General features: G+C 43.6%; 1 protein-coding gene across 3 annotated transcripts in view; it reads left to right on the top strand.

The window, feature by feature from the left end:
• The first annotated feature begins 1,581 nt into the window (after positions 1-1,581).
• Positions 1,582-8,123, top strand: part of RAB30 (RAB30, member RAS oncogene family) — a 104,223-nt gene continuing 97,681 nt past the window's right edge. Inside the window, exons 1-2 of one of the 3 annotated variants that reach the window (XM_066369643.1) lie at positions 1,582-1,793; positions 4,986-5,011. The gene's annotated coding sequence lies outside the window, so the exon portion shown is untranslated. Of the gene's footprint in view, positions 1,794-2,113; positions 2,133-4,985; positions 5,012-8,123 lie in introns of those variants that run through there. The other 2 variants (XM_066369623.1, XM_066369649.1) reach the window with 2 other exon arrangements.

Genomic DNA, 8,123 nt, shown 5'->3' with positions numbered 1-8,123 from the left:
ATATGAGTTAATTGTTGTCTCCATTGTCCGGCAGTTTCTGTCATAGAAAGAAGCATCAAACCATGGAGTCCTTTGTCTACAGGGTAATAAAATGATGAACTGCTAGTTTTTGGGCGACAATAGCGGTCATAAACTGCCCACCTGATGGGGCGGCAGGTGTGGACCCGGGGTCAGATACCTGGCTGCTCGAGGATGTGGGCCAGGTGGTTGCAAGAGGTCAGGTGCAGTCCCAATACAAATGCCCTGTAACAGAATCTGACTACTGTCCTGATCTTGACTGGCCAACAGTTAGTGGAGTAGTATGTAATCCCAGCGCCCTTTGGTTGCTCCGCTACCACCCACCATGAAAGCTGGAATGCCCACTAGTGGGGGGGGGGGGACCAGGTTGACTACAACCGGTGTAGACAGACTCTGAAAAATAAACACAGAGTATTGTTTTAGTAATACAATTGATTTAAAAATACTGTTCATTTGATACTAGACAAGATAATTTTTAAAAACCAGTGATTTGGTTCCACTTAAAGAATTAGTTGTTAAAGTAGTTATAAATATGGAGTACCACAAATTTAAATAGGTTGGTGATCCATGCCAATAAACAATCCCATCTCTGCAGTTTAGCGTACATGCACTCTTAAGTTCACAAAGGATCCATGCAACTCGGGAACAGATTGCCTGTCCATCAATAATATCCCCGTCCCACATGTCCTTGCTTTTGCTGACAGGTACAAAGGTGTCATTTCAACCTGGGTGTGTTTCTCTTATAGGCCTGTTATCTTTTAATTGCAGCGCCAAAGATCCCTCTGTCCTTTTGCAGCTTGTCTACCTTCCCAACATTGATTTCTTTGGACACCTTCGCAAATCATTCTGTATGAAAGACCAACGAAGGTCCGAAACCTTGGGGGAGGGGTAATAAAGAATGGAAAACAAATTAAGAAGTTAAACGTAAATTTGGAGGGGACAGCCCAACTCCGTGATTGGAAGCTTGTTCGACCGCAGGCGAGAAGTTCGCCGCCCGGGGGTCCCGGTACCCAACAAAGATACCAACCATCCCGCCAGTCCCGTTAGAGGGTCCAAATGATACTCGGAGGCCACCTGTGAACTGAGTCCCTCAACACCTTACTTAGAAAATGGAGCAAGAAGCGCAGGGAGTCTATGCAACCCATGTAGGACCGTGAGGCCGAGGCCCATTTGATCTCTGGATGTCGCCTCCAGCCAGACATCTGTTTCCAGATGAAGGCTCTACCCTTCGGTTCCCAGGTTCGGGCCCCCGGATCTCCAGCGGGCTTGTCCTCCACCTCACCGTCCCCAGTGCACCAACATTCGGCTTCCACGCTGACTAAAACCCTCAGCCGAGCTCCGCAGAATCCTCCGGCAACCCTAACATGGCGGCCGAGCTTCCTTAGCTCCCTTCTTTCGCTCTGGGTGCGTCCGACTGCGGCGCATTTTGGGCATTGTAGTTCCGGCAATAATCTCAGGGTCCGGTTACGCCGTAAAGAGACTACAATTCCCAGAATGCAGCGCTCCTGAGCATGATTATTGGGGCCTTTTGGACAGAGGGATGATGTCATTGCAAAAACCCCACTGCATTCATTGTGCTAAGGTCTATCCACCCCCCTGCTGCTGCTGGGCTAGTGATTGCCGCTCGCTCCTGCTGAGCTAAGAGTAGCGGCGGCATCAGGGCAGGGACTGACTCCAGCCCTTGGACTTAAGACATCGCAGCACCTTACGTTGCGTGCGTGACTCGCACATCATTTCTGTTTATGCCTGGGGTGGGGAGAAATATCCCAAACCAGGTGAGTTGAAGTGATTTATTCAAATGATTCTACCAAGTTATTCCTCCCGCTTAATTCTCAGGGCTTTCTTTTGGAAAGAAGGTGGGGGGAAGAAGATTGGGGAGATGATTGCAAGCGCTGCTAAGCTTAAAGCCCTGTGCAATTTGGGTCACTGCAAAGAACTCCAGCAACCTTCCCCCGCGGGAGGACCGATTCTTGCCAAATTTCTAGTCGCAACTCCCCTCAATCTTTTTGAGCTGAGAGAGGGGGCTGGGCTGGTGAGGATGTTGGGAAGTGCTCTTGGAAAATCAGAAGAAGGCAGAGGACTGCAATCCTGTCACAAACGCCCCGAGTGCTGAGGTTTGAGTAGGAAGGGGTGATGCGTGGGGAGAAATGGAGACAGTGATTTAATGTGGTCGCACTACTTTAGAACATTTCTGTGTCGCTTGGGCGAGCACACACTATTCTTTTTTAAAGATGAGCGTGCTTCTCAGTAGGTTAAGTTTTGTGGGGCTCTGTTTCATATGTGTCTATGTCGTTTGCTTCGCCTTTTCTGCTGGTTTGAGGTGACAGTGTCCTTTAATGGTGCACTCCGTGCCAGTCAAATATTTCACGTGTCTCGGGGAAGCTTCTCTTTCGGCTGCTGCAAGTAGCCTTTTCGTTAAGTGTTCTCTGGATTGCAGGATTTCAGGACTGTTTGGAAGTGGAGCCGACAGATTTGTGCTTGTGTGAGTGTTTTAAATTACATTACAATAGGCTCCTTGCCACTGGCAGTGGTACCATAATGAGCTGCTGTTTCCTGAGGCACAGTTACTAGTCACAAATAACGGTTTAGAGAAGGGATAATTAAGGAAACCTGGGTTCATTTTGACGCATTAGGAACGGGGAAAGTTAGAAGCACTGTTAACCTTCATTTGCCATTACTGAAAGGAACCCATGGACAGTGCTATTGGCCGAGAAAATCAAGGAACATAGTAGTAGTTTGTTTTTTTTTTTAGTTTTTTTTTTTTACAGGAACTGATACGTTTAACGGGACAGAAAGCATTCTGACTTGTATGATGTTGGCTCTTGTAAGTTATTAGGATGATTAGTGCAATAAATATGTTACTTTGAGATAAACAGTTGGCTGATTCAAGAACAGATAAGGCCAGTCTTAGCTGAGAGATCTACAACCTTGGAAATGAATGGACCTAGGGTCAACCACACCCCCCTCTTGGAATGTCAAAAGAAGGAGAAATACTGGTACTTTATGCTTAACTCTAAAATGCCAAACCTTTTTGTAGTCAAGTCAGGCATTGCGGGAAAGTCTTTAATGGCAGTCTTCTGCTGCTGAACTGATTTTGTTCTTTTTAAATTCACACACTTAGATCTCCAAAGTTACAGCTGGGTGATGCTTCATTTAATGCTGCTTGTTACTGAAAGCAAAGGACAATCCATTGTACGGGCTTTGTAGTAGAGTGATTTATTGGAATGCAATGAGCAGCTTTTGGATTTGGGAGAAGATGGACTGCCTAGCTCTGTATCTCTGCATGACTCTGTTTTGCTTGCAGTCTGCTTTTTTTGGACACCTTATCCTTTTGTCCTGGTACCTTCCTTTTCCCACCCATCTACATTATCTTGAAGTTCTTTCAATTTCTTTCCCTGTTTCTCCATTTGCAATTCTCATTTTTCCTTTGTGGTTTCAGAATCTCCCTCTTATCTCCAGTATATCACATCTATTTCTTTAAGTCTCTTTCCAGTCTCTGAATACCTTCTCCACCCCTTCACTGCCTCACCCAGAAACTCCAGACGGTGTGAGACAGTGTGAACATTTATTCCACAGAGTTCTCTTTGAGGAGGCTTTGTCTTTTCTTCTTCTTGCAGTTGTTGCTTGGCAAGATGAGCAACAATGACTCTGACCCCTTGGCCTGGTTTGTGACTTTTGTGACAGACCATAACCGGGCCCCAAGCAGCATGTGAACAATGAAATGATGCAGTAGAGATCATGCCAACTGTGTTGCTACCTGCATTGAGACCTGCCAGTAGTCCTGATTGGTGGTGGTGCAGTGAATAGAGCATTGACCTGGGATGCTGAGGTCCCAGGTTCGAAACTCCAAAGTCATTGGCTTGAGCATAGGCTCACCAGCTTAAGTGCAGGGCTGCCGGCTTGAGTGTGGGATCATAGACATGACCACATGGCCACTGGCTTGAGCAAGAGGTCATTGGCTCACCTGGAGCCCCCTGGTCAAGGCATGTATGAGAAGCAATCAATGAACAACTAAGTGCCACAACTATGAGTTGATGCTTCTCCTTTCTTTGCCCCTGCAAAAACAAAAACAAAATCAAAAACAAAAAACTGCCAATTGGTTAGCAAACTTTCTAAATGCTGTACATGAAATGTTCTAATGATTCCCCCAAAATAAGCAGATTTCACATGGCTTTTTGCCTCATTTAATACTTTCTTTTTCTTATCCCGCCTCCAGTAAGTCGTAGGAAGGCATCTCCCCCCCCCCCCTTCTCTGTTGATTGCTAAGGAGCAATATCCAGGTGGCAAAACTGCTGCTTTTTGAGGGAGGGGGGTCACTGAGCAAAAACATCTTTCTCTCCTGTGGTTTCTTCTCCTTTGTGGATGAAAGAAGTTTGTTATTTTATACCCCCCTGTTAAAAGAAGGGTGTGGCAGTAATATTTGTTTGTTTAACATTAGCATTTCTCTAGGCATGGAAAGTCTAACTGTCTGGCAGAGACAACTAGTGTGACAGGCAGATTCAGAAACTGTCATTCTAGACCTCTCTGTCATCACCTTCTCATTTCTAACATTCATCTAAAATGCTCCCTCTCCCAACCACACTTTTTAGTGTTTTAGGGAGGAGAAATGCTATCTCTGTGACCTTGAAAACTATGCAGTTCTTTCTGTCTCAGTTTACTCTTTGCAAAGGGGTAATGAACCTTGGTACTTGGTTTACTTGGCCTCATGTCATAGCTTGCTACAATCTGGCCCCACCCTGTCATCCTGACAACAAATATTAATTGAGCAACTACTGTGTTCTAAGGTCTGTAGATACATCAGTGAAAAAAGAAGCTCCTCTTGCCCTCATGGAGTTTGTATTCTAAAAGGGGAGACAATCGTTGGACATGTTATTGCAAGTATGATGAATGTTACTGACTAAAGGGGGTGTATTATAAGATGGAACAGGAGTGCCTACTGGTGCTCTCTCCCCTTGTCTTTCTTGTAGGAGGTGACATTTCAAGAGTCACTTAAGTGAGTACAAATACTTTAGGGTGGCAATGAGAGGTTCCTAGAGGGGCTCAAAGAGGGTTTCTGACAGAGGGAACTACATGTTTAAGGTACAAAGGATAAAGTGATGAATATGAGGTTTTGAAAGGAGGTCAGTCAGTGTGTGGGAGAAGAGACCAGAACGTAAAAGAGTGGGGCTGGAGAGGTGGGCAGTTTTCTGAGCCATGGGAATTTTGGCCTTTATCCTAAGAGTAACAGGAACTTAGTAAAGGCCTTTAATTAGCTAGGTCAATTACATATGTAGAAAGATATAAAAATATCACTATGGCTGTTAAGTGGAGAAGAGACTGGAGAAAAATGGCCATACTGAAAGTGTGAAGATCAAGCAGTAAGTCATTTTTGTTGCCTACATAAGCGACAATGGTGTCTTGGATCTAGGATGGTGCAGAGGGCTTGGAGAACAGGGAAGACATTAGAGCAGGGGTAGTCAACCTGGTCCCTACCTCCCACTAGTGGGCATTCCAGCTTTCATGGTGGGCGGTAGCGGAGCAACCAAAGTATAAATAAAAAGATAGATTTAACTATAGTAAGTTGTTTTATAAAGATTTATTCTGCCAAATTTAGCGAAAATCCGACATAAAGTACTTGGTAAGTATTGATAATTATTATTATATGCTTTAACTTGCTGTAACTCTGCTTTATAAATTTTATAAAGTAAAGTTACTTCCCTACTTTATAAATCACCATTACTGTGGAACCGTTGGGCAGTTAGAAAATTTTACTACTAACAGATACAAAAGTGGGCTGTAGGTATAAAAAGGTTGACTACCCCTGCATTAGAGAGATGCCAAATTTGAATATTATAATTGATAAGATTGTTAATTGATTGGATGTGGGAATTGGGAGAAGAGAGAATCAAGATGACTCAAGTTTTTCCTTGAGCCACTGGGGATGCCATTTACAGAGAATGAGAATACTGGATGGGGACCAGATCTTTGTTTGCTTTTTTCAAGAAGTGACTTTTGGACATGTTAAGTTTGCAGTTCCAGGAGGACGTCTGAGAGCTTTCTCTCCCTGTCCGCATGTTTGATGTGGCATGCTGGAACAGAAGAGAGCCCTGGTGAGAGCTCTATGACTGGATACTACTATTTATTAGCTGTATGATGTTGGAGATGTCCTATTCTTTTTATGATCTTTAGTTGCCTCATCTGTAAAATATATCTATTCCATGAATTTATACTGATCGTCAGCTACGTGTGCACTGTGCTAGGAAGATAGCATTGAATGAAATAGTGTTTACTTTGGAAGAATTTGCTCAGGTGATCACATACAGAGAGGTATGTAGACCTTGGTAGGAGAACACAGCCCCATGGAGGGGCTTTTATTCTTTTCCCTGGTGGGAGGAATAGTGTCTACAAAATGGCTGGTGACTTTTGACCTGAGACATAAAGGCAAGAAAGAACTCTCCAGACTGTGGTCCCCAGGCACCTAATAGAGTACCTTGCATAAATTAGGGACCCTGTGAATATTTGTTGATTGAGTCAACTAACCTAGGTCACTAAGGGCCCATTGAAAACAGGAAATATCAACATATGGGAAGAGGGCAATTAGAAATGTAAATGTCAAATGTGAAATGCTTTTAACAAATCCATTAACATGTGTCCCTGAGACCTGAAGCCTTTGAGATGTTTTGTGATGACTTTTGGGGAAATTCAGAAATATTTCAGATCTGGTTTCCTTTTGATCAGCACTTCCTTTATTTAAGCTAGTTTCTTAAAAATAATTTTAATTGTACGTATCTAGTTCCCTAAATCAGTAGGTCTTAGATTTTTGAATTTTATAAATAAGTAAAATTACAAAATATTAAGATACAGTGAGGGGTGAGCTGTTGACAATAGTTGTTTTTCTATCAGATATTTTTTATTTATTTATTTTTAGGAAGAGAGAGGAAGTGAGAGAGATGAGAAGCATTAACTCGTAGTTGTGGCACTTAGTTGTTCATTGATTCTTTCTCATATGTATCTTGACTTGGGGTTTTGAACCTGGGACCTCAGAGTTCCAGGTTGACGCTTTATCCACTGTGCAACCACCAGTCAGGCATATAATAAAGAAATTTTTTATTTTTTTTAATCTTTTAATTTTTTTTTATTTTTTCTTAAGTGAGAAGTGGGGAAGCGGAGAGACAGATACCCACATGTGCCCCAACCCAGATCCACCCAGCAAGCCCTCTATTGGGCAGTGCTCTCCCCATCTGGGCTGTTGCTCTGTTGCTGGGCAACTGAGCTGTTTTAGCGAATAAGGGGAGGCCATGGAATCCTCAGCACCTGGGGCCAACTTGCTCCAACCAAGCTATGGCTGCAGGAGGAGAAGAGAGAGAGAGAGAGAGACAGAGACAGAGAGAGAGAGAGAGAGAGAGAGAGAGAGAGAGAGAGAGAGAGAGAGAAGGGAGACGGGGAGAGGTGGAGAAGCAGATGGTCACTTCTCCCATGTGCCCTGATCAGGAATTGAACCCAGGACGTTCATATGCTGGGCTAATGCTCTACCACTGAGCCATCTGGCCAGGGCCAAGATATTTCTTGAATGTATCTTTTAAGTTGTAGGAAAAGCATAATTTTAAAACTAAAAATATATTTAGCTTTATGAAAATTTATTAACCTTTTCCTCACTTTGTTGGAGAATAGTTAAAAGAAGAAAAACAATCAAAACACTTAAAATAATTTATGGAACCATTTTCCTATGTTCTTGGCTGTTTTGAAAATGTGGCTGATTTTATATGGAAGACTTTTATATGGACCATAGTTAATATTTTTTCAGTTTCTTTCCTACTGGAAGTCACATTTAAAAACTAGATAGGTTGTCTGACCAGGTGGTGGCGCAGTGGATAGAGCATCAGACTGGGATGCGGAAGACCCAGGTTCAAGACCCCGAGGTCGCCGCCAGCTTGAGCACGGGCTCATCTGGTTTGAGCAAGAATTCACCAGCTTGGACCCGCTGGCTCAAGCAAGGGGTTACTCGGTCTGCTGAAGGCCCATGGTCAAGGCACATATGAGAAAGCTATCAATGAATAACTAAGGTGTTGCAATACGCAACGAAAAACTAATGATTGACGCTTCTCATCTCTCCGTTCCTGTCTGTC

The sequence above is a fragment of the Saccopteryx leptura genome, chromosome 1, assembly GCF_036850995.1.
Source record: "Saccopteryx leptura isolate mSacLep1 chromosome 1, mSacLep1_pri_phased_curated, whole genome shotgun sequence".
Taxonomy (NCBI): domain Eukaryota; kingdom Metazoa; phylum Chordata; class Mammalia; order Chiroptera; family Emballonuridae; genus Saccopteryx; species Saccopteryx leptura.
Note: the sequence above shows the minus strand (reverse complement) of the source record. Positions and strands in the feature narration are given on the sequence as shown.